The sequence below is a fragment of the Balaenoptera acutorostrata genome, chromosome 9 (assembly GCF_949987535.1).
Source record: "Balaenoptera acutorostrata chromosome 9, mBalAcu1.1, whole genome shotgun sequence".
Classification (NCBI taxonomy): domain Eukaryota; kingdom Metazoa; phylum Chordata; class Mammalia; order Artiodactyla; family Balaenopteridae; genus Balaenoptera; species Balaenoptera acutorostrata.
The window spans coordinates 107014491-107037345 of NC_080072.1; the positions used below are offsets into that span (position 1 = coordinate 107014491).

General features: G+C 40.1%; 1 long non-coding RNA gene across 1 annotated transcript in view; it reads right to left on the bottom strand.

Moving 5' to 3' along the window:
• The window catches only part of LOC130708857 (uncharacterized), a 167486-nt gene that overhangs the window by 58581 nt on the left and 86050 nt on the right, over positions 1-22855 (bottom strand). Inside the window, exons 2-3 of the long non-coding RNA XR_009009281.1 lie at positions 15257-15292; positions 13132-13267 (exon numbers count right to left, since the gene is read on the bottom strand). This is a non-coding gene — a long non-coding RNA (uncharacterized LOC130708857). The remainder of the gene's footprint in view (positions 1-13131; positions 13268-15256; positions 15293-22855) is intronic.

Genomic DNA, 22855 nt, shown 5'->3' on the forward strand with positions numbered 1-22855 from the left:
GCTGAGCGGCGCTCACCAGCCCGAGAGGCTTGTCTGCTCCCCCGCCGGGGCGGGCAGGGCTGGGAGCTGAGGCTCGGGCTGCGGTCGGATCGCAGGGAGAGGACTGGGGCTGGCGGCGTGAACACAGCCTGAAGGGGTTGGCGCACCACAGCTAGCCGGGAGGGAGACCGGGAAAAGGTCTGCAGCTGCCGAAGAGGCAAGAGACTTTTTCTTGCCTCTTTGTTTCGCTGCGCGCAAGGAGAGGGGATTCAGAGCACCGCCTAAACGAACTCCAGAGAAGGGCGCGAGCCACGGCGATCAGCGCGGACCCCAGAGACGGGCGTGAGACGCTGGGGCTGCTGCTGCCGCCTCCAAAAAGCCTGTGTGTGAGCACAGGTCACTCTCCACACCTCCCCTCCCGGGAGCCTGTGCAGCCCGCCACTGCCGGGGTCCCGGGATCCGGGGACAACATCCCCGGGAGAACGCACTGCGCGCCTCGAGCTGGTGCAACGTCACGCCGGCCTCGGCCGCCGCAGGCTCGCCCCGCCTCCTCCGTACCGCTCCCTCCCCGCGGCCTGGGTGAGCCAGAGCCCCCGAAGCAGCTGCTCCTTTAACCCCGTCCTGTCTGGGCGGGGAACAGACGCCCTCAGGCGACCTACACGCAGAGGCGGGTCCAAATACAAAGCTGAACCCCAGGAGCTGTGCGAACAGGGAAGAGAAGGGGAAATCTCTCCCAGCAGCCTCAGAAGCAGCGGATTAAAGCTCCACAGACAACTTGATGTACCTGCATCTGTGGAATACCTGAATAGACAACGAATCATCCCAAATTCAGGAGGTGGACTCTGGGAGCAGGAGATATTAATTTTTCCCCTTTTCCTTTTTTTTGTGAGTGTATATGTATATGCTTCTGGGTGAGATTTTGTCTGTATAGCTTTGCTTTACAATAGCTTTATTTTACTTCACTATATTATAGCCTCTTTCTTTCTCTCTTTCTATTTTTTCTCCCTTTTACTCTGAGCCGTGTGGACGAAAGGCTCTTGGTGCTCCAGCCAGGCATCAGGGCCGTGCCTCTGAGGTGGGAGAGCCAACTTCAGGACACTGGTCCACAAGACACCTCCCAGCTCCACGTAATACCAAACGGCAAAAATCTCCCAGAGATCTCCATCTCAACATCAAGACCCAGCTTCACTCAACGACCAGCAAGCTACAGTGCTGGACACCCTATGCCAAACAACTAGCTAGACAGGAACACAACCCCATCCATTAGCAGAGAGGCTGCCTAAAATCAAAATAAGGCCACAGACACCCCAAAATACACCACCAGACGTGGACGTGCCCACCAGAAAGACAAGATCTAGCCTCATCCACCAGAACTCAGGCACTAGTTCCCTCCACCAGGAAGCCTACACAACCCACTGAACCAACCTTAGCCGCTGGGGACAGATACCAAAAACAACGGGAACTACGAACCTGCAGCCTGTGAAAAGGAGACCCCAAACACAGTAAGATAGGCAAAATGAGACGACAGAAAAACACACAGCAGATGAAGGAGCAGGCTCAAAACACACTGGACTTAACAAATGAAGAGGAAATAGGTAGTCTACCTGAAAAAGAATTCAGAATAATGATAGTAAGGATGATCCAAAATCTTGGAAATAGAATAGACAAAATGCAAGAAACATTTAACAAGGATGTAGAAGAACTAAAGAGGAACCAAGCAATGATGAAAAACACAATAAATGAAATTAAAAATACTCTAGATGGGATCAATAGTAGAATAACTGAGGCAGAAGAAAGGATAAGTGACCTGGAAGATAAAATGGTGGAAATAACTACTACAGAGCAGGATAAAGAAAAAAGAATGAAAAGAACTGAGGACAGTCTCAGGGACCTCTGGGACAACATTAAACGCGCCAACATTCGAATTATAGGGGTACCAGAAGAAGAAGAGAAAAAGAAAGGGACTGAGAAAATTTTTGAAGAGATTATAGTTGAAAACTTCCCTAATATGGGAAAGGAAATAGTTAATCAAGTCCTGGAAGCACAGAGAGTCCCATACAGGATAAACCCAAGGAGGAACACGCCAAGACACATATTAATCAAACTGTCAAAAATTAAATATAAGGAAAACATATTAAAGGCAGCAAGGGAAAAAAAACAAATAACACACAAGGGAATCCCCATAAGGTTAACATCTGATCTCTCAGCAGAAACTCTGCAAGCCAGAAGGGAGTGGCAGGATATACTTAAAGTCATGAAGGAGAAAAACCTACAACCAAGATTACTCTACCCAGCAAGGATCTCATTCAGATTCGATGGAGAAATTAAAACCTTTACAGACAAGCAAAAGCTGAGAGAGTTCAGCACCACCAAACCAGCTTTACAAGAAATGCTAAAGGAAATTCTCTAGGCAAGAAACACAAGAGAAGGAAAACACCTACAATAACAAACCCAATACATTTAAGAAAATGGGAATAGGAACATACATATCGATAATTACCTTGAATGTAAATGGATTAAATGCTCCCACCAAAAGACACAGGCTGGCTGAATGGATACAAAAACAAGACCCATACATATGCTGTCTACAAGAGACCCACTTCAGACCTAGGGACACATACAGACTGAAAGTGAGGGGATGGAAAAAGATATTCCATGCAAATGGAAATCAAAAGAAAGCTGGAGTAGCAATTCTCATATCAGACAAAATAGACTTTAAAATAAAGACTATTACAAGAGACAAAGAAGGACACTATATAATGATCAAGGGATCGATCCAAGAGGAAGGTATAACAATTGTAAATATTTATGCACCCAACATAGGAGCACCTCAATACATAAGGCAAATACTAACAGCCATGAAAGGGGAAATTGACAGCAACACAATCATAGTAGGGGACTTTAACACCCCACTTTCACCAATGGACAGATCATCCAAAATGAAAATAAATAAGGAAACACAAGCTTTAAATGATACATTAAACAATATGGACTTAATTGATATTTATACGACATTCCACCCAAAAACAACAGAATACACATTTTTCTCAAGTGCTCATGGAACATTCTCCAGGATAGATCATATCTTGGGTCACAAATCAAGCCTTGGTAAATTTAAGAAAATTGAAATCGTATCAAGTATCTTTTCCGACCACAACGCTATGAGACTAGATATCAATTACAGGAAAAGATCTGTAAAAAATACAAACACATGGAGGCTACACAATACATTACTTAATAACGAAGTGATTACTGAAGAAATCAAAGGGGAAATCAAAAAATACCTAGAAACAAATGACAATGGAGACACGACGACCCAAAACCTATGGGACACAGCAAAAGCAGTGCTAAGAGGGAAGTTTATAGCAATACAAGCCTACCTCAAGAAACAGGAAACATCTCGAATAAACAACCTAACCTTGCACCTAAAGCAATTAGAGAAAGAAGAACAAAAAAACCCCAAAGCCAGCAGAAGGAAAGAAATTATAAAGATCAGGTCAGAAATAAATGAAAAAGAAATGAAGGAAACAATAGCAAAAATCAATGAAACTAAAAGCTGGTTCTTTGAGAAGATAAACAAAATTGATAAACCATTAGCCAGACTCATCAAGAGAAAAAGGGAGAAGACTCAGATCAATAGAATTAGAAATGAAAAAGGAGAAGTAACCACTGACACTGCAGAAATACAAAAGATCATGAGAGATTACTACAAGCAACTATATGCCAATAAAATGGACAACCTGGAAGAAATGGACAGATTCTTAGAAATGCACAAACTGCCGAGACTGAACCAGGAAGAAATAGAAAATATGAACAGACCAATCACAAGCACTGAAATTGAAACTGTGATTAAAAACCTTCCAACAAACAAAAGCCCAGGACCAGATGGCTTCACAGGCGAATTCTATCAAACATTTAGAGAAGAGCTAACACCTATCCTTCTCAAACTCTTCCAAAATATTGCAGAGGGAGGAACACTCCCAAACTCATTCTACGAGGCCACCATCACCCTGATACCAAAACCAGACAAAGATGTCACAAAGAAAGAAAACTACAGGCCAATATCACTGATGAACATAGATGCAAAAATCCTCAACAAAATACTAGCAAACAGAATCCAACAGCACATTAAAAGGATCATACACCATGATCAAGTGGGGTTTATCCCAGGAATGCAAGGATTCTTCAATATACGCAAATCAATCAATGTGATACACCATATTAACAAATTGAAGGAGAAAAACCATATGATCATCTCAATAGATGCAGAGAAAGCTTTTGACAAAATTCAACACCCATTTATGATAAAAGCCCTGCAGAAAGTAGGCATAGAGGGAACTTTCCTCAACATAATAAAGGCCATATATGACAAACCCACAGCCAACATTGTCCTCAATGGTGAAAAACTGAAACCATTTCCACTAAGATCAGGAACAAGACAAGGTTGCCCACTCTCACCACTATTATTCAACATAGTTCTGGAAGTCCTAGCCACAGCAATCAGAGAAAACAAAGAAATAAAAGGAATCCAAATCGGAAAAGAAGAAGTAAAGCTGTCACTATTTGCAGATGACATGATACTATACATAGAGAATCCTAAAGATGCTACCAGAAAACTCCTAGAGCTAATCAATGAATTTGGTAAAGTAGCAGGATACAAAATTAATGCACAGAAATCTCTTGCATTTCTATACACTAATGACGAAAAATCTGAAAGTGAAATTAAGAAAACACTCCCATTTACCATTGCAACAAAAAGAATAAAATATCTAGGAATAAACCTACCTAAGGAGACAAAAGACCTGTATGCAGAAAATTATAAGACACTGATGAAAGAAATTAAAGATGATACAAATAGATGGAGAGATATACCATGTTCCTGGATTGGAAGAATCAACATTGTGAAAATGTCTCTACTACCCAAAGCAATCTACAGATTCAATGCAATCCCTATCAAACTACCACTGGCATTTTTCACAGAACTAGAACAAAAAATTTCACAATTTGTATGGAAACACAAAAGACCCCGAATAGCCAAAGCAATCTTGAGAACGAAAAATGGAGCTGGGGGAATCAGGCTCCCTGACTTCAGACTATATTACAAAGCTTCAGTAATCAAGACAGTTTGGTATTGGCACAAAAACAGAAATATAGATCAATGGAACAGGATAGAAAGCCCAGAGATAAACCCACACACATATGGTCAACTTATCTTTGATAAAGGAGGCAAGCATATACAGTGGAGAAAAGACAGCCTCTTCAATAAGTGGTGCTGGGAAAATTGGACAGGAACATGTAAAAGTATGAAATTAGAACACTCCCTGACACCATGCACAAAAATAAACTCAAAATGGATTAAAGACCTAAGTGTAAGGGCAGACACTATCAAACTCTTAGAGGAAAACATAGGCAGAACACTCTATGACATACATCACAGCAAGATTCTTTTTGACCCAGCTCCCAGAGAAATGGAAATAAGAACACAAATAAACAAATGGGACCTAATGAAACTGAAAAGCTTTTGCACAGCAAAGGAAACCATAAACAAGACCAAAAGACAACCCTCAGAATGGGAGAAAATATTTGCAAATGAAGCAACTGACAAAGGATTAATCTCCAAGATTTACAAGCAGCTCATGCAGCTCAATAACAAAAAAACGAACAACCCAATCCAAAAATGGGCAGAAGATCTAAATAGACATTTCTCCAAAGAAGATATACAGATGGCCTACAGACACATGAAAGAATGCTCAACATCATTAATCATTAGAGAAATGCAAATCAAAACTACAATGAGATATCATCTCACACCGGTCAGAATGGCCATCATCAAAAAATCTAGAAACAATAAATGCTGGAGAGGGTGTGGAGGAAAGGGAACACTCTTGCACTGTTGGTGGGAATGTAAATTGATACAGCCACTATGGAGAACAGTATGGAGGTTCCTTAAAAATCTAAAAATAGAACTACCATACGACCCAGCAATCCCACTACTGGGCATATACCCTGAGAAAACCATAATTCAAAAAGAGTCATGTACCAAAATGTTCATTGCAGCTCTATTTACAATAACCAGGACATGGAAGCAACCGAAGTGTCCATCATCGGATGAATGGATAAAGAAGATGTGGCACATATATACAATGGAATATTACTCAGCCATAAAAAGAAATGAAATGGAGGTATTTGTAATGAGGTGGATGGAGTTAGAGTCTGTCATACAGAGTGAAGTAAGTCAGAAAGAGAAAAACAAATACAGTATGCTAACACATATATACGGAATCTAAGGGAAAAAAAAAAAAAAAAAAAAAAAAAGGCCATGAAGAACCTAGTGGCAAGACGGGAATAAAGACACAGACCTACTAGAGAATGGACTTGAGGATATGGGGAGGGGGTGGGGTGAGATGTGACAGGGTAAGAGAGTGTCATGGACATATATACACTACCAAATGTAAAATAGATAGCTAGTGGGAAGCAGCCGCATAGCACAGGGAGATCAGCTCGGTGCTTTGTGACCACCTAGAGGGGTGGGATGGGGAGGGTGGGAGGGAGGGAGATGCAAGAGGGAAGAGAAATGGGAACATATTGTATATGTATAACAGATTCACTTTGTTATAAAGCAGATGCTAACACACTATTGTAAGGCAATTATACTTCAATAAAGATGTTTGAAAAAAAAAAAAAAAATGGAGAACAAGAAGGTAAAACTACCTGTCAAAGATAACATAGACAGATACAGTTAGAATGAGAACTGTGATCTCTTACTTTCCAGCCCGAGATCCCTGCATCTTAATGGAGTCTCCCACAGCAGAGACCTGTGAATTCTCTTTCTCCATTTCTATCAACTTAAAGCTACATCCTACCTAGTACTTCCAAGCACTTTATCTAATTTTTTCCTGACTACATTACTGTGAAATAGATCGGGCAAATATCACTGGCATTTTATGCATGAGGAAGTAGAGATTCAGAAATATTCAGGGGCTTCGTCCATAGGTGCAAAGAGCTGAGCCTCCTACTCAGGTCTCCTAAGTGCAAATCTATTTTGTTCTAGGACGGGATGAAATTATTTCAAAAGATACATGACAGATAACAGAGCTGTTAAATAATTTTTCTGAAGTTATACAGCCATCTCAGATTAAGTTGCTTTTCCCTGGAACATGAGCGACTGATAATCAAGGTCTTTTATTGTCATTTTAAAGAAAATATCAGCATTGATAACCTGTAACTTGAACACCAAAGAAGGCAAAATAAGCCTGGCCTGCCAATGACTTGCTCCCTGAGTTCTTGTCATTTAGTATATACTTGAGAACTTTGCTGGATACTTTATGTATATTTAAAATTTACCCCATTTGAAATCAACAGTTAAATAACACTAATCCAATTTTTCAGATGAGGAATTGAAGCTTTGTGAGAACAATAAACTGCTCACATCATATTGCTAATGAGCCAACGTAGAGCATAAGGCAAGTGATTTGGGACCTTGTAGCTATTTATGGCTGTGTACATATGGCCGGACTCCAGGCCTGGCCTGGGTGCAAGGCAAAAGAAATTCAAGAAAAGCAGAATTAAAACCCAGATCTGTCTCCTAAAGTCCATACTGTTTCTTCTTCTGCCAATTCCTCCACAGTAAAGTTTCCTCCTGACCTAAATCTTCTGCTCTGAATAGGAATCACAGGGCCCATTTTCCAACCCGTTGACCATCTTTACAGATAGTATATGTTCATGAAATAATAGTTACAACCCTCTTGAAGACACATTGCCTTATTACTGCTACACTCTTGACTTCATTTATTTAACCTCTCTCTAAACTGCATAATTTGCCTTATTTCCCACGTGAGCATTATAGTGTTAGTGTAAGTAGAAGTTAAAAACAACACAGTCCTCTGTAGGATAGTGAATTGGATCATCAAAGCCCAATTTAGAAGGTAATTTTCCTAAGACATGCTTTCTTTAAAACCAAGAAAGGAACCTCTGCTGTGAATAAATTCAACGGCAAAAAAGCAGCTTCTAATCCCAATGAGATAACCCAGGAGCAATTTAGCTTCCCAGAGGCTCTGATTAACCTATTGGCTTTGTTTTCTCCTGGCAAAGTGCAGAAGCAGAGCTGGGTTGGGTCAACGTCTGCTTTGCCTTAGTTCTGTGGTGCTCTTTGACTCATGCCTGGTTCACTGCTTTCTTTCTCTAACTCCCTCCAGGGCAATAGCCCCTAGACTGCTTTCCCAGCTGATCTTCTTAATAATTCTTGAGCACCTGATGGAGAGCCCCTGGTGCCCTGCTCCATGCCCGGCAAAGTCATCTTGGTAGCTCTGCTACACTGTCTCATGACTGTCCTTTGTAGCATGTTTGACCTCTCCCCACTACGTCTCTAGAAACATGAGCAAAGCATCATTCCACATGGATATAGGGTAGAATTTCCCCAAATGGGTACTCTGGATACTATCTCCATCTATGAGCACCTTCTCAGTCAGTATTTGAGAAACACTACATACTCTACTTCTTGTCTCAGAGATTAGCACTACATACTAGCATATTAAACGATATGAGAAATTCTGCAGTAGAGAAATCTGTTTGGTTTCATTCAACCCATTTGAATTCTCAACTTCCTTGACCATGGCACTTGTGTTTTCCAGCGAACACTAATTGACATCTTTAGCATTGGTTGTTCATGGAACATACTTTCCAAAAAATGCCAGATGAGGGAATTCCTTGTTTTACCGAAGAACTCTCTTTATTCCCAAATTTCAAGTGCCTTGACTAAATTGAAGATGCCCTCAGAGGCAACAAAGTCCCAGATGAACCCTCAGTCAAAGCTCTTACAAACTTACATTCTCTTTGCTGGTACCACCTCCAGTGTGCTAACACTAAAATGCCATTCAGGTCTTGGTTCAAATATTTAAATCCACAATGAGCTCTTGCCTGATACCCCTAGCTTATGTCCCATTATTAGGAAAAAAAATTGCTGCAAAGATGTAGTAATATACACTGAAATGGGAACAGTCTTAAGATTGAGTGGGATTTATATTGTCTTATTTCTTTCTGTGTTTTCAGAATTTTCTATAATTACTTTTGAAACAGAAAAAAAAAGAACCTCTTAAATAAAAAGAGGAAAAGAAGTTTCCAGAAAACACTTGTTGATCTCTTTGAAGTACTCATTTTTAACTTCTCCACTGTCTCCGTATATCTTGCCTGTCCCCTTTCAAAGCGAATCCATAAACTTTATGAGTTTCATTGCTTTTTAAAATTTTATTTGCTTTTCATTCCATATAGAAAAATCTGCAGATGTTTTAACTTTGCACACTTACTCATGCCATCTGGTGTTCTAAAACTTCACCCAAATGGGGTCTCTTGACCCAAGGGATTATTGTCCTATAACCAAGCCAGCATTGCCCTCAACATGCCTTGCCTCAAGTAAAAACAAGGTATGGTTTCTACCTACATCTCGTGTTTCATTTGTTGTAGTATATGCCTGCTCCTCATCTGTCAAAAACAGAGCTGTGTAATTTGACTTGAGGTGAATTTTTAAAAGTTCAATTCATTACAACATACTTATTTAAGTTGAATATCCCTCTACCAAGTTCTGGATTAAAAATAGAATGTTCCGGACCATTCACCAAGTAATTAAGTAACCACATGGCCCTAATAGTAAGAAGTCCAGAAGTTCAATATATCCAAGTATAACACCCACAATCCCACCCCCATTATGTGCTCAGGGTTTCTATAATGCTTACAGATGTCTTAAGCTTGGAAATTAAATCAGATTCAATCCTCTTTTCATGATCTTTATGCAGCAGCAGAGCACTGGCTGGTGAGCAAACAGTGGCCATGGTAACATTAGCAACATCTTTGTATCCTGTACCAGACACGTGCTACCTCACTGCTATCCCCACAGTACTGAGTCTTCACTTAATGAAAGACCCCACTTAGTGAAGGTGCTTTAGCTGAATGGTTAGACTCTGAACCTAGAAGTCCAATTTCCATACCTTCAGAGAGCTCTCAGATTGTCCAGGGCCCTCCTGGATGAACTTTGCTCAAACTGCTGCCCCCAAATTGGAGAGACTGGTGGAAACAGACAATCATGGCTTACCAGAGCAGCCATGGAACAGACACTTACCTCTGGAGTGAGTACCATGGTGGGAGAATTTATGCTGTTATTAATGCATTTTTAGAGGCTCAGTATATAATCTTCAAGAGTTAAAAACTCCAGGTGCTCCAGTCTTAAGGGAATCACCACACGTTCATGAGTTTTACCTCCAGGTGCCCCACCAGGCTGTTAGGGTGAAGAATTGAGAAAAACCCCCCCGCTGCTTCCTTCAGGAGGAAGAGTCAAGTAACCATTTTGAAATAAGCCCAGAGCATACTGTTTTCTTTATCAAAAGCCTGACTTCAAGGGCAATTGTTTCATCAGAGCCTAACCACTTTGTGCTTTACAAGAGCCTAACCAACCAAATGAAAGGGAAATACCTAACTTAAGCCAACTCTAGCATTCCACATGGGGAACTAGAAACACCCAACTGCATTCCTCTCCAGCTTCCCTGTGTCACTGAAGGAGGAGAAAGACTGAGAAACACTGTGAAGATCACAATAGGCCCACAGGCTCACTAAAAGACTGAGACCTAATCACAGGACTATAGAAAATTTCTCATTCCCCACATTTACTACCATATCAGTAGGGTTCCAGTATAGTAAAAGGTATTGTAAATAAAAGAAGTACAAATCTCAGAACGTATTTAAGAAAAAGTTCCCAGGAAATCCCAAAGACATAAAAAAGAAAAAAAAAACAACAAGGACACCATAGAAAAGTTTAGCCTCTGACACCTATAGCTACAGTAAACAGTTAACACAGTCTAACTTCTAGCCTCCAAAACATAAGACCTCACAAATGCAGGCCTATCTCTCTCAGTTCCTTTTACACAATAATTTGCAGCCAGTAATCAACAAAAACTTACAAGGCACACTAAAAGACAAAAAACACAATTTGAAGAGATAGATCAAGTATCAGAACCAGACACAGATATGACAGAGATTTTGAAGTTATCAGAAGGAGAACTTAAAACACCTATGATTCATATGTTAAGGACTCTAAAGAAAAAAGTGATGAAAAAGTGACATTCAAGAACAAACGAGCGATGTAAAAAAGACAAATGGATACTCTAAGAAAGTGTCAAAAGGAAATGCTAGAAATCGAAAACACTAAAGAAATGAACAATGTCTTTAATAAGTTCACAAGTAGACTAGACATGACCTAGGAAAGAATCAGTGAGCTTGAAGATATTCAATAGAAACTTCCCAAACTGATAATCAACAAGAAAAAAATTTTTTAAAAGAGGCAATATCCAAGAACTATGGGACAATTAAAATTATGTAACATTTGTGTAATGGGAATACCAGAAGGAGAAGAAAAGAATTGAGAAGTTATAATAGCTGAGAATTTTCCAAAATTAATGATAGATGTCAAACTATACAGGCAGGAAACTCAGAGAATATCAAGCTGGATAAATACCAAATAAATAAATAAATAAATAAAGTACACTTATGCATACAATATTCAAATTGCACAAACCACAAACAAGGAGAAATCTTCAAAGGAGGCAGAGATAAGGGTGGGCATACTTACCCTTGGAGAAAGAAGTTTAAACGTTCCATTGAACTTTTTGTTTAGAAACCACGCTAGCAAGAAAAGCATGCAGTGAAATAGTTAAACTGTTGAAAGAATTTAAACTGTAGACCTGCCTTTCAGGAATGATTAAAAGTTCTTCAGAGGAAAGGAAAATGATATAGGTCAGAAATTTGGATCTACACAAAGAGAATTCTAGGAAAATAAAGGCAAAATAAAATCTCCTATTTAACTTATTCTTATTAGTCTAATAAATGCTTGCTTAAATTAATAATAGCAACAATCTAGAGTGATTATGGCATACATATAAGTTAAATAAATGACAGCAATGTTATAAGGGATGAAAAGAAACAGTAGGATACTCAATTATACCCACACAACAAACGAAGTGGACAGTGTATTAGGAAGTGGACTTATTGTAAATGTATATTGAAAACTCTAGAGCAATTTAAGATTTACTTTTAAAAAAAAAATGTAATCGATATGCTAAGAGAAGAGAAAAATTGGAATAATTTTTTAAAAGTTCAAATAAAACCAGAGAACTCAGAAAAAGAGTGAAAGTTTGAAAAAAAGAGTAACAAATAGGAAAATAGTAAGCAATACAGTATATATTAATCACTATATCTATAGTCACTATAGGCAAGATCAATATATAAAAATCAGTTGTATTTCTATATACTAGTAATGGACAATTCAAAAATAAATTAAAAGACCAATTCTATTCACAGTAGAATAAAAAAGATAGAACTACTTAGGAATTAATTTAACAAAAGAAGAACAAGATTTGTACACTTACAACTATAAAACATTGCTGAGAGAAATTTAAAAATCAAAATTATTGAAATTCAGAAATCAAAATTCCATATTAATGAACTGTAAAATTCAATAATATTAAGAAGACAAAGTCTTCCATTTGATTTATAGATTCAATGTAATCCTTATCAAAATTCCAACAGGATTTCTACAGACATGGACAAGCAAAGGACTCAGAATAGCCAAAACAATTTTTCACAAGAAGATCAAAGTGGCAGAACCTATAATTCCAAACTGTAACACTTACTATAGTGTCACTGCAATTAAGACAGAGTGGTACTGGCATAAAGATATACAATTATACCAATGGAACAGATACCCACCAATAGAACAGAATTAAGGGTCCATAAATAAACTCTTACATTTATAGTCAGTTGATTTTTGACAAGGTTTCTATAGCAATGAAATAAGTAAAGAGTAGTCTTTTTATCAAATGATGTTGGGACAATTGGATATTCATAGGCAAAAGAATGAATTTAGATCCTTACGTCAAAGCATACATAAAAAATTAAATAAATATGTATCTTGAATATGATTTAAAAGTATAAAACTCTTGCTGTAAAACATAGGAAAAAAATCTTTGTGACCTTAGGTTAGGCAAAGACAAGAAAAGCAACATCCATAAAAGCAAAACTAATTAAATTAATTAATTCATTCATTCATCAAAATGAATTGTATTCTAGTTATAAGGAAGGCAGAAAGAGAGTGGAGGGAGAACTCCCTACCTTGAAAGGTACATTTTTACTAGGCTTCCATTGGAGGAACTGAAATGCATGGCCACACCTAGCTGCAAGTGTGGTTGACACATGTTGTCTTTGGCAGGGAAGCTTTGTGCCCAGATAAAACTCAGAGATCTATTTACTGCAGAAAGAAAGGGAGAATGTATTTATTTGTTCTAAATACTTACTGTTCCTCTCTACTGGACTCATCCCTACAGAGTTTTTCCCTGCACCATTACAGATGACCTGACATATGCTTTGTTTGAGCAGATGCTGAAACACACTAAAGCAGATGCTGTAAGGTGCTTGCCCTAACACACGAGGTGTCTGGTCTCTATAGGGACTGCTCTTTCAGTGTGGGTCCTGAAATGAAGACATGGTACAGAGCCAGTGCACAGCAGAGCTCATATGTATGTGAATAAGAAATTAATCATTTTTATTACAAGCCACAGAGCTTTGAAAGTCACTTGTTTCTGCAGCAAACTAAGACATGCTACATTATGCTTAGACTGCTGTATTGACAACTAGCAAGCTCTGCCATACTCCCCAAAACATAAACTTTAGTTTGTTTTTTTTGTTTGTTTTTCTTTAGCTAGCAAACATTTATCAAACATGAACTATGTGACTGGTATTTTGGGGCACAGGAAACTATATGCATAGTAGATATGTAGTTAATAAACAATAATCATAAAAAGTATTTACAAATAAGAGAAAGATTCATTCTCCAATAGCAAAATGGATAATATACATGGAAAGGCACTTAAAACTAAACAAATAAATGAATAAAGAAGTAAATAATAAAAGCCAATGGTCTGGGCTTCCCTGGTGGCGCAATGGTTAAGAATCCGCCTGACAATGCAGGAAACATGGGTTCAATCCCTAGTCTGGGAAGATCCCACAGGCGTGGAGCAGCTGGGCCCGGGTGCCACAGCTGCTGAGCCTGCGCTCTAGAGCCCGCGAGCCACAACAGCTGAAGCTCGCGTGCCTGGAGCCCCTGCTCCGCAACAAGAGAAGCCACCGCAATGAGAAGCCCATGCACCCAGCGAAGAGTAGCCCCCGCTCGCTGCAACTAGAGAAAGCCCACACACAGCAACAAAGACCCAACTCAGCCATAAATAAATAAATAAATAAATAAAGCCCCCCCCCAAAAAAAAGCCAATGGTCTATAAGTTTATAATGCATGTTTAACGGTAAAACATGTAAATTATCTCAACAATATGTGTTTTTTCAATCAAATTAGTGCAGTTTGCAGAGCCATAAATTAAATAGGAATGTCTGTAATCCTTTAGCTCTAGCGAGTTTAACTAGAACCCCCCCCCCCCCAGGGTCTAGTAATAAAATGCAGACTATGGAATTGTGTCGCTAGCAGTAGACCTGGCAAGCCTCCCTCCTGCTCCTACTTCTGCTTTATTCCAAGATGCCGTTTTCTTAGGGTTGACTTCTTAAATTATTTCACCAGTTGTTTAAGAGTCAGTAGCTTCCAACAGAAGTGCTTAGATAGTTTTAGTTAAAATTCCTTGTTTCCTCTCATTCTCCCTAGTCAGAAACATCATAAATTCCTTTGCCACTCTGTCAGGGATAGGTGTACAGACTTGGTGATACAGATCTGGGACTCACGTACAAAACATGGGAACTGATTTGATAAGTAATCTGGCCCTTACAGCTTGATAAGTGGAGCTTGATAGTAAGGGGAAGTAAGGCCATTACCAGCAATGGCTGACACACAGTGTCTATAAGCACTCTGGACATCTACCTATGTCCCCCATGGCAGAGGTTGGAAACCAGAATACTCAGAGTGATTTGGAGCTAGAGAAACTTCAGAGGCAATATCTACAGATATCTGAGATTTTGGAGGGATTCTGGAGCAAAGATCCATGGCTGGGATGATTCTATATTACACCTCAAAGAAAACATCCATCAGTTCTACGTAACCATCATCCTCCTAGCTCATCCTTCCCAGCTGAATAATTATTAAATAGATATTGGAATGTTATACAACAAACTCTTCAGAAACATCATTTATTTTCAACAAAATGGAAAAGACCCCTAAACTAGACCTCTAACTTCTTAGGCAAATAAGTTCCCCTCTAAGGCATCTTTAAAATATTTATGATTATTTTGTGATACTTACATGGCAAAGGTGAGTTCTAAGAATGATTTGAGGAATCTGGGGAAATAAGCAGAAAGGGGAATTACAAAATTATTTGCAGTTTAGTAGAATTCAAGATTACTCTAAATCATTGCAAACCCCATGTTTACAGTTTGGTAAGGTCTGTATGCAGATTTGAGGAGCTGATATGCACCCCGGGGAAAGTATTTTCCAAGCTTTCCACTGGGCGTTACAACAACCATGGTTAACTGACCAGCTTTACCTCTGTGGTTTTTAAGATATGCTGAGTCCTGTGTATTTCTACTGATAGTTCTTCCTGAGTGCTCCATTTCCAGGGTTCTGTGCCTCCAGTTTGGTTCTTACTCATCCATCCATCCATCCATTCATGAATTCATTTAGCACTCAATAGACAGTTTAGCATAATAGATAAGATCTTGGACTCTGGTACCAGATTCCTTGGGTTCAAGTTTTGACTCCAGCATTTATAAGCTCTGTGACATTTCACTCATTACTTAATCTTTCTGTGCCTCAGTTTACTCATTTGAAAAATGTTGATAAATTGTTTACCTGATAGAATTGTTATGAGGATTAAAAAGAATAGTACCTGGAATACAATTTTTACCATAGAAGCATTAATTTCATTGTGAGCACCTACTCCGGGAAATGCCCTGTAGAGACAGACACGGAGGACACATAGATAATCAGCTTGATCCGGTTCTCAGGGAGCAGTTGTAGAGAGAAGATGGGAACACACATAGATGTAACATTAGGTAGAAAGTGCATATCACAAGAGAGATATAAATAGGGTAATACGTGGTTAAGAGAAAGATGAGGTGATTTTCAGCTGGGACAGAGAAGCTCCATGAACAAATGAAAAGGTGATGTGGAAAAGAACAACTTGGCCTCCACATTCTCCAAACTCAGCTGTCTAAGTGGGTTTCAGAGACCTCCACTGCCCAACGCACATTCAAGTGAACAGTGAATTGCCTTTTGTGATGAGAATGGTAGGAAGCAAGGTTTTCCACCTTCTAAACTCAGGGGTTCAGCACACACACACACCTAGAAAGGTTGACCAAGGAGCTGGACTGAGCACAGCTCTCAAGGAGTCTAGTAAAGACCCTGTGTGAGAGGTCCTGGAGGAAGAGGGCAAGCCTCCCAGGGGTCAGCCATCCTGAGCCTTTTGCTTTAAGCATCTCAAACTAGGCTTGCTTTTTCTCCTCGAGGCATTCTCACAGGTGCCAAATGTTCTCTCCCTTCCTCTTCACCAGGCCAACTATAACTCAATTCACTTCATCCTGGTCCTGGAATCCATCTCTTCCCTGGGGTTGGTGCTCCTGGACCACCCAAACTTTTCCTTCCATAGTGCTTACCTCACCTGTTGTTAGCAATTATTTAATCCCCACTCTTCCCCACTTGAATACTAGCTACATAAGGGTAGTAACTCTCTCCCCTGTTCATTCACTCTTTGGCGCTCAATAAATGCTTGTTAAATATTAACGTGATGAGTGAGTGCAAGACAAAACAATCTGGCAATATTCAGGTGTTTAACCTTTCATGCTGGCTGTCTGAAGATTGTTGAAGAGTGGCCATTCTGACTATAGAAAGGGTGGGAGTCGGGGGGCATGGGACCCAGACTACGCTAATTATAATATCCCTATTCCTGTTTCTATGAGAATTCTTCCTGGTAGTTTTCTGCTGGAGAAAACATCTTTCTCATTTGACTGTGGAGCATTAAAAATATAATCTCAGAGCTGAAAGAAGACAGAATAAATCTATCACCAGGGAGGGTGGAATAAGAAGTAGGGAGGCAGGAAGAGGAAAATGGTTCAGATTCTAGTTTTTAAGATCTCTGAAAGCTGTTCTGTTTTTTTGATTCATCCCTAACATCCTTTTTTTCTCAAACTGGTTTGTGTTGAGTTTCTATAAAGCATGTCTGAAAGAACCCTAACTGTAAACACATTCAGCATGACTTTGTGCTGCATAAAGATACATAAATCTCAACTATTTGGCTACAAAGCCAAATCCATGGTGGAGAGAATAGAACCTTTAAAAACAAATACAGTTTAGTTTGGCTGAATCCATTTTTTGAGCTCTTTCATTTACCTAGGTTTTCTGTTTTGTTTTTTAAAAACATCTAATTATTTCAAAAGAGCATCCCACTACCAAATACAGACTCACATTTAGATGCCAGTAGGGGCAGCAGTGGCCAGAGTATAGACTACAGACCAGACCTGTGATGTGGGAAATAAAAACAAACTCCACCCAATTTCTTTAAGGGTATCTAACACAAGATTTGATACTCTTTATTAAATTGCTATTTACTGAGAATTCTCAGACTTTTTTGAGCAACAAGACTGACATGGCTTCAAACCAGGTACATTAAGAAACTCAAATGTGAGACATTTGCTCTTCAGAGATCCTCACAATTTAGTTGGGGGAGAATAGGCCATAAACATGGGGGAAATTAAACAGCCATAAAATAGAAATACTAGCTCAATAATACAATTAAAGGGAGAGGGCAGCATGTATCACTGCCAAGAGACTAGGGCAGGTAGCATTATAGGAACTCAGGAGATGCCAAGTCACCTCAAGCTGGATCAGGGGAAGAAGCTGGGCTTAAAGTCAGAGGAGGCTGGAATGGGCAGCTCTAGACCTGACTGTCAAGGAGTACGAGTCTGTGGGGATGCATGGCTCCTAGGAGGAAACATAATAATAGTAAAAACAATAAAAATGACTAATAATGACTAACATCTTTAGAATGCTACACAGGCACTACAGTCTGCTGACCACTTCCCATGCATGCTTCTTTTATTCTCACAACAGCTGTAAATGGCATATAGAAAGATCATCTCACTTTACAGATGTGAAAAGTGAGTGTCTCTGGGTTATCCAGTTTGTGAGTGAAATAGTCAGCCTCCAGCCCAGGTCTGTGTGACTCCAGGACACATACCATAGGCTATGGTGCTGGAGAGCACAGGTTTGAAGCCGGGCAGATCTGAATGTGAGTCCAGATCCACTGTTTCTGAGATCCAGTGGTAGTCTTGGACAAGCAGCTTGCCGTGAGTGGGTGTGTTCATACCTGCCTCCCAAAGGAGCCAGTAGAGTCAGGGATGTTCACGGGAGCGCCTGACGTGCAATCAGTACATGACACATGCAGGGCTTCTCCATGTTTGTGCATCGCCAGGTCTCAGGCTGATAATCTTTTAGCCAAATTGACAATGTTTTTAACTTTAACCTCCATCTGGGGGGCCAGCCTGAGTTGTCTCTCAGTGCTCCTTCCAACCTGTTAGGGTTCAGGCTTTGCATCATCATCTGGGTGGGGAGCAGGCAAACCTCAGAAGACTCATTTCTGGACTGGCTTGCCTCACCCAGGCGACCCTTCTGACGGCGTATTTGGGGGATGCTTACAACTCCTTCCCTCTTCCTCCTCCCCATCAACATGCCAGCACACCCTTTAAAATGCCCTCAAATCCCACTCCCACCAGACAGCCTAGCAGCCGAGCTAATTAATGATCTGTCTGCCCCTTTGCAGTCTAAGTGTGCACTCCCAGTGGTTTAAAGGAATGGGGAGTGGGGAGGACTTAGGGCTTCTGGGACTTGACCCCGACGCTGTCTGAACTTCAAGAGTCAAAGCAAATCCCGGGGAAAAATGGCAGGTTCTGTTCTAACATCAGCCCCCAATCAATACGGTACAATTTCATAGCTCATTATTCCTGTGCCAGGGCACAACTGGGGAGGGGCTGGGGACAGTGATGGAGGCTGGGGGGAGGGGCCAGGGGAGAATCATATGGAAGCAATTAGTGGAGCCTTCATTCAAAAAAGCATTAAGGTGCTTGTAGCATTGAAGCCCAAGTGACCCCTAGGCTGGGACCATAATTCACCAACACTTAATACCATTTACCCTGCAGATGTGCATTTTATACAGAAATATCAGCTTACCACTTTGAAAAATTAACCTATTGAAGGCTGTCAAATACTGACGCCCTCATGGGGGTATTATATAATGTCTGCATAGCGCTTGGTTTTGCCTTTTACTCGCAGAATCAAGGATGCCTGGGTTAATTGGGAAATGAGGTGACCAACAGTGGGTGGAGAACGGTAGAGGAATGAAGACAAGTAGAAATGTGGGTTTTCATACAGAGAATACAGTCTTCTTTTTAGTTCCAAAACACAAGGTTTTGGGGGGAAATAACCCTCTCCTGACAAACACACATACACACACTCCATATGTAGGAGTTCTAAGTCAGAAAGTCCAGAGTTGATGAAGGTGAAGGTAAAAGAGAAGCATGAAGAGACAGTGCAGCTAAGTATGCCAATATGTCTAAATTATGATTTAAGCAAAAATTTGTGATTACAATGGGATTGATAAACCTGAGATTACTGTGGAAATCCTATTTGGTTAAATAAAGGGTTTTTGTTTTAATTTTCTAGGAGAATGTGATGCTAATAAAAATTTCAATGGGCACCAATTTTCACCTCTCCAACTGGTATTTAAAAGTATTGATAGTCAGTGTTTTCAAGGCTGCCAGAAATGGGCACCCTCTGACAATGCAGGTGGAAAACTAGTTTAACAAAATAAAAACTCCCTGTAGAGGAATTGGGTAATAGGTATCAAAGACCTTAAAAATAGACATATGTAAGATCTAGCAATTCAACTTCTAAGAATTTTACTTTAACATATACACACTACTGTATATAAAACAGATAACGAACAAGGACCTACTGTATAGCACAGGGAACTCTACTCAATATTTTGTAATAAGCTATATGTGAAAAGAATCTGAAAAAGAATAGATATATATTTATCTGTATAACTGGATCACTGTGCTGTATGCCTGAAACTAACACGACATTGTAAACCAACTATACTTCAATTTAAAAAAAATAAGTAAGGATGAGGAATTTTATGTAACCTTCATTGTAACTTTGTTTTATTAAAAGTACATCCGGATAAAAGCAAAAGCCTTACAATAGAGAACTGGTTCAGCGTGGCACACACATACAGTGTAATAAAACACACTCCTTAACAATCACGCTTTAGAAAAATATTTATCAACATTAACAAAAATTCCAGGTTGAATTACTGATAGATTACAAACAAACAAACAAAAAACCAAGCTGCAAATCAGTATCTGCAACAGGTCTCCAGAGTTCGCAAATCTATTATGGGTGTGTGTGCATAAATGACTAAATCATGTTAACAATATCTTCGCTAGTGACAATAATGGTTTCAAGCTTGTGTTATTGTAGTGTTTGGTTTTTTTTGTTAACTATCCTAGTCCAAGAAGGAGGCCATATACCAAATTATGAAGTTGGCTTCATGGTCTTCAGAGCCATCCTTTCTTTCCAGCTTGGCCTCATTCTCAAGCCTCTTTAGCTGTTCCCCTACCCATGGAGGTTCCAGCCTCTGTGCCTGACTTACCTTAACCCCCTGTTGATGCCCAGTCTCCCCTTCTGATCTGTCTTTGGACAGAAATCTCTAGCTCTCAGTGCTGTACTAGGTCAGACTTAAGTAGGAATCGCAGCTTTACGAACTTTGGTGAACTGTATTATCACTCTGAACCTCCACGCCCCCTCTATAAAATAGAAACCAAATGGCTGTCTTATTAAGTTGCTGTGCTCAAATTAAATAAGAAAATGCATGAAATGAGCTTGGTCATAGAACAGATCAATATTAATTATTAGATCTCTTTAATGAATGACTAAACTCAGGTTAATATCTACTGATTCCATTTTAACAGGTGTCATTCCACTGACTCCAGATGGTGAGAAGTTATTACATACTTCATGCAAAGTTTCCCCACGACCAGAGATGCTGCTTTCCTGAGTGTGACCAGGACGACCGATAACCATGTGAGGACAAGCATTTCACAGTCACAGTGTCCTATTATGCTTTTCTTCAGACTACAGGGATGGGGTGGGAAGCTGTGGCCAGTTTCTCACTTCACTCCTTCAGGCGTCCATCAGGAATTCAGACCAGCCTTTCCAATGCCTTTAAGGCACAGAGAGTAAGCATAGGTAACTTACGAAGCTTAGATAACTAATTAATGGGCGGGGAAGGGATGAAAGAAGCATAGGAAGGAATATTTTGGGACAACGAATTCTTAGTGTCTTTCCCATCTAATAATCATCAGAAGGAAACTCTCTCCTGAGAAGACTCAGGATGGCATCCTCTTGAGAAGATTAGAAGTGTGAATGGGCCACCATAGCTACTTGTTCTAGAATCTGCATTGCCCTGTATCACCAGCAGTTGGCAAATTTGGCCACACATTGGAGTCACCCAGGGAGCTTTAAAAAATGCAGATGTCTGGATCCTGTACCTGGAAATTTTGATATAGTTGGTCTAGGTACGTGTTTCTCAAAATGAGATCCCTGGACCAATAGCACATCTTCATCTAAGAATGTGTTAGAACTGAAAATCCTCAGACCCCACCGTAGACCCACTGAATCAGAAACTCTATGGTGGGTTCCAGAAACCTGCTTTCAGAAGCCCTCCAAGTGTTCCTGATGAATGCTAAATTTGGTCAACTATCAGTCTAGGCTGGAGCTTGGGCATCTACAAGTTTTACAAGCTGTGCCGATGATTCTAATTTGCCTCCAGGTTTGAGGACCACTGTTCTTGACCCTTTTTTTTTTTCCCTGAGAATTCCTGACTCATTTATGTCTCCAGCCTCACTTTCATATGAATCAATGGCTTTTCCCTATGTTCTTATGGCATCTATGGAAATAGTTTTCTCTTGTTTCCAGGTAGGGAGACAAGGTTTGCCGTTGCACTAAGGGATGTCAAATTCTCTGAACCACTGATAAACGGACCAAAACACTGCCCTCCAGAGCAACTTCTGGTAAGTTAGCCAGCCAAGCAGCTCAGTCGGGGCCAAGAGAGGGATAAGTCAACGGAGCCAACAGAAACAGGAAGACAGATTAGAAGACGATCAGCTCAGAATATCTGCAACAGCCTTGAAATACAAGGGCTGTAACTTTGCATCTAAGCCCTTTGCTTTCATGCTAGGGCATCCATAGTCGGTCCGTGGCTTATTCAGTTTATATCCAACATGTCTTTGAAGGACAACACGGCAATCATATTCCTGGTGAGAGAAACTGTATGTTTGACTGGAAAGAACCCAGCCCAGGTATCTCAAACCTCCACTGAATTCTAGTGCTGGCTTTGCTGTTAAAAGATGCACCAACTTAAATAATTCTCTTGTTTGGGGGGGACCTCAGTTTTGTCATCTATACAATGATTGCTAAGGACCCTTTTCCATGTGGTAGGGCTTGAACAGACTTCTACAGTATTTTTAAACAAAATTCGACTGGCTGGGAGCTGGATAGGAGGACAAAGATGATGCCTGACTTTCTCAAACCCTTTATAGGGCCTGTTTCCTAGAGTTGGTGCATCGCACCCTGAGTCACGATTTATATATTTAGGTGATCAAACTACCTTATATTTATACTTCCCACTTATAAAGCGTGTCTCGCAGGCTATGTCACTAACCCTCACAAAAGCCCTGAAGTAGGTAGATGGCCCGATTTTACAAACGAGGAAGCTGAGGTAAGAATGAAGGGACATGCCCGCACACCATATGTGAGCAACGAAGCACCGTAGAAAAGTTAACTTTGGAA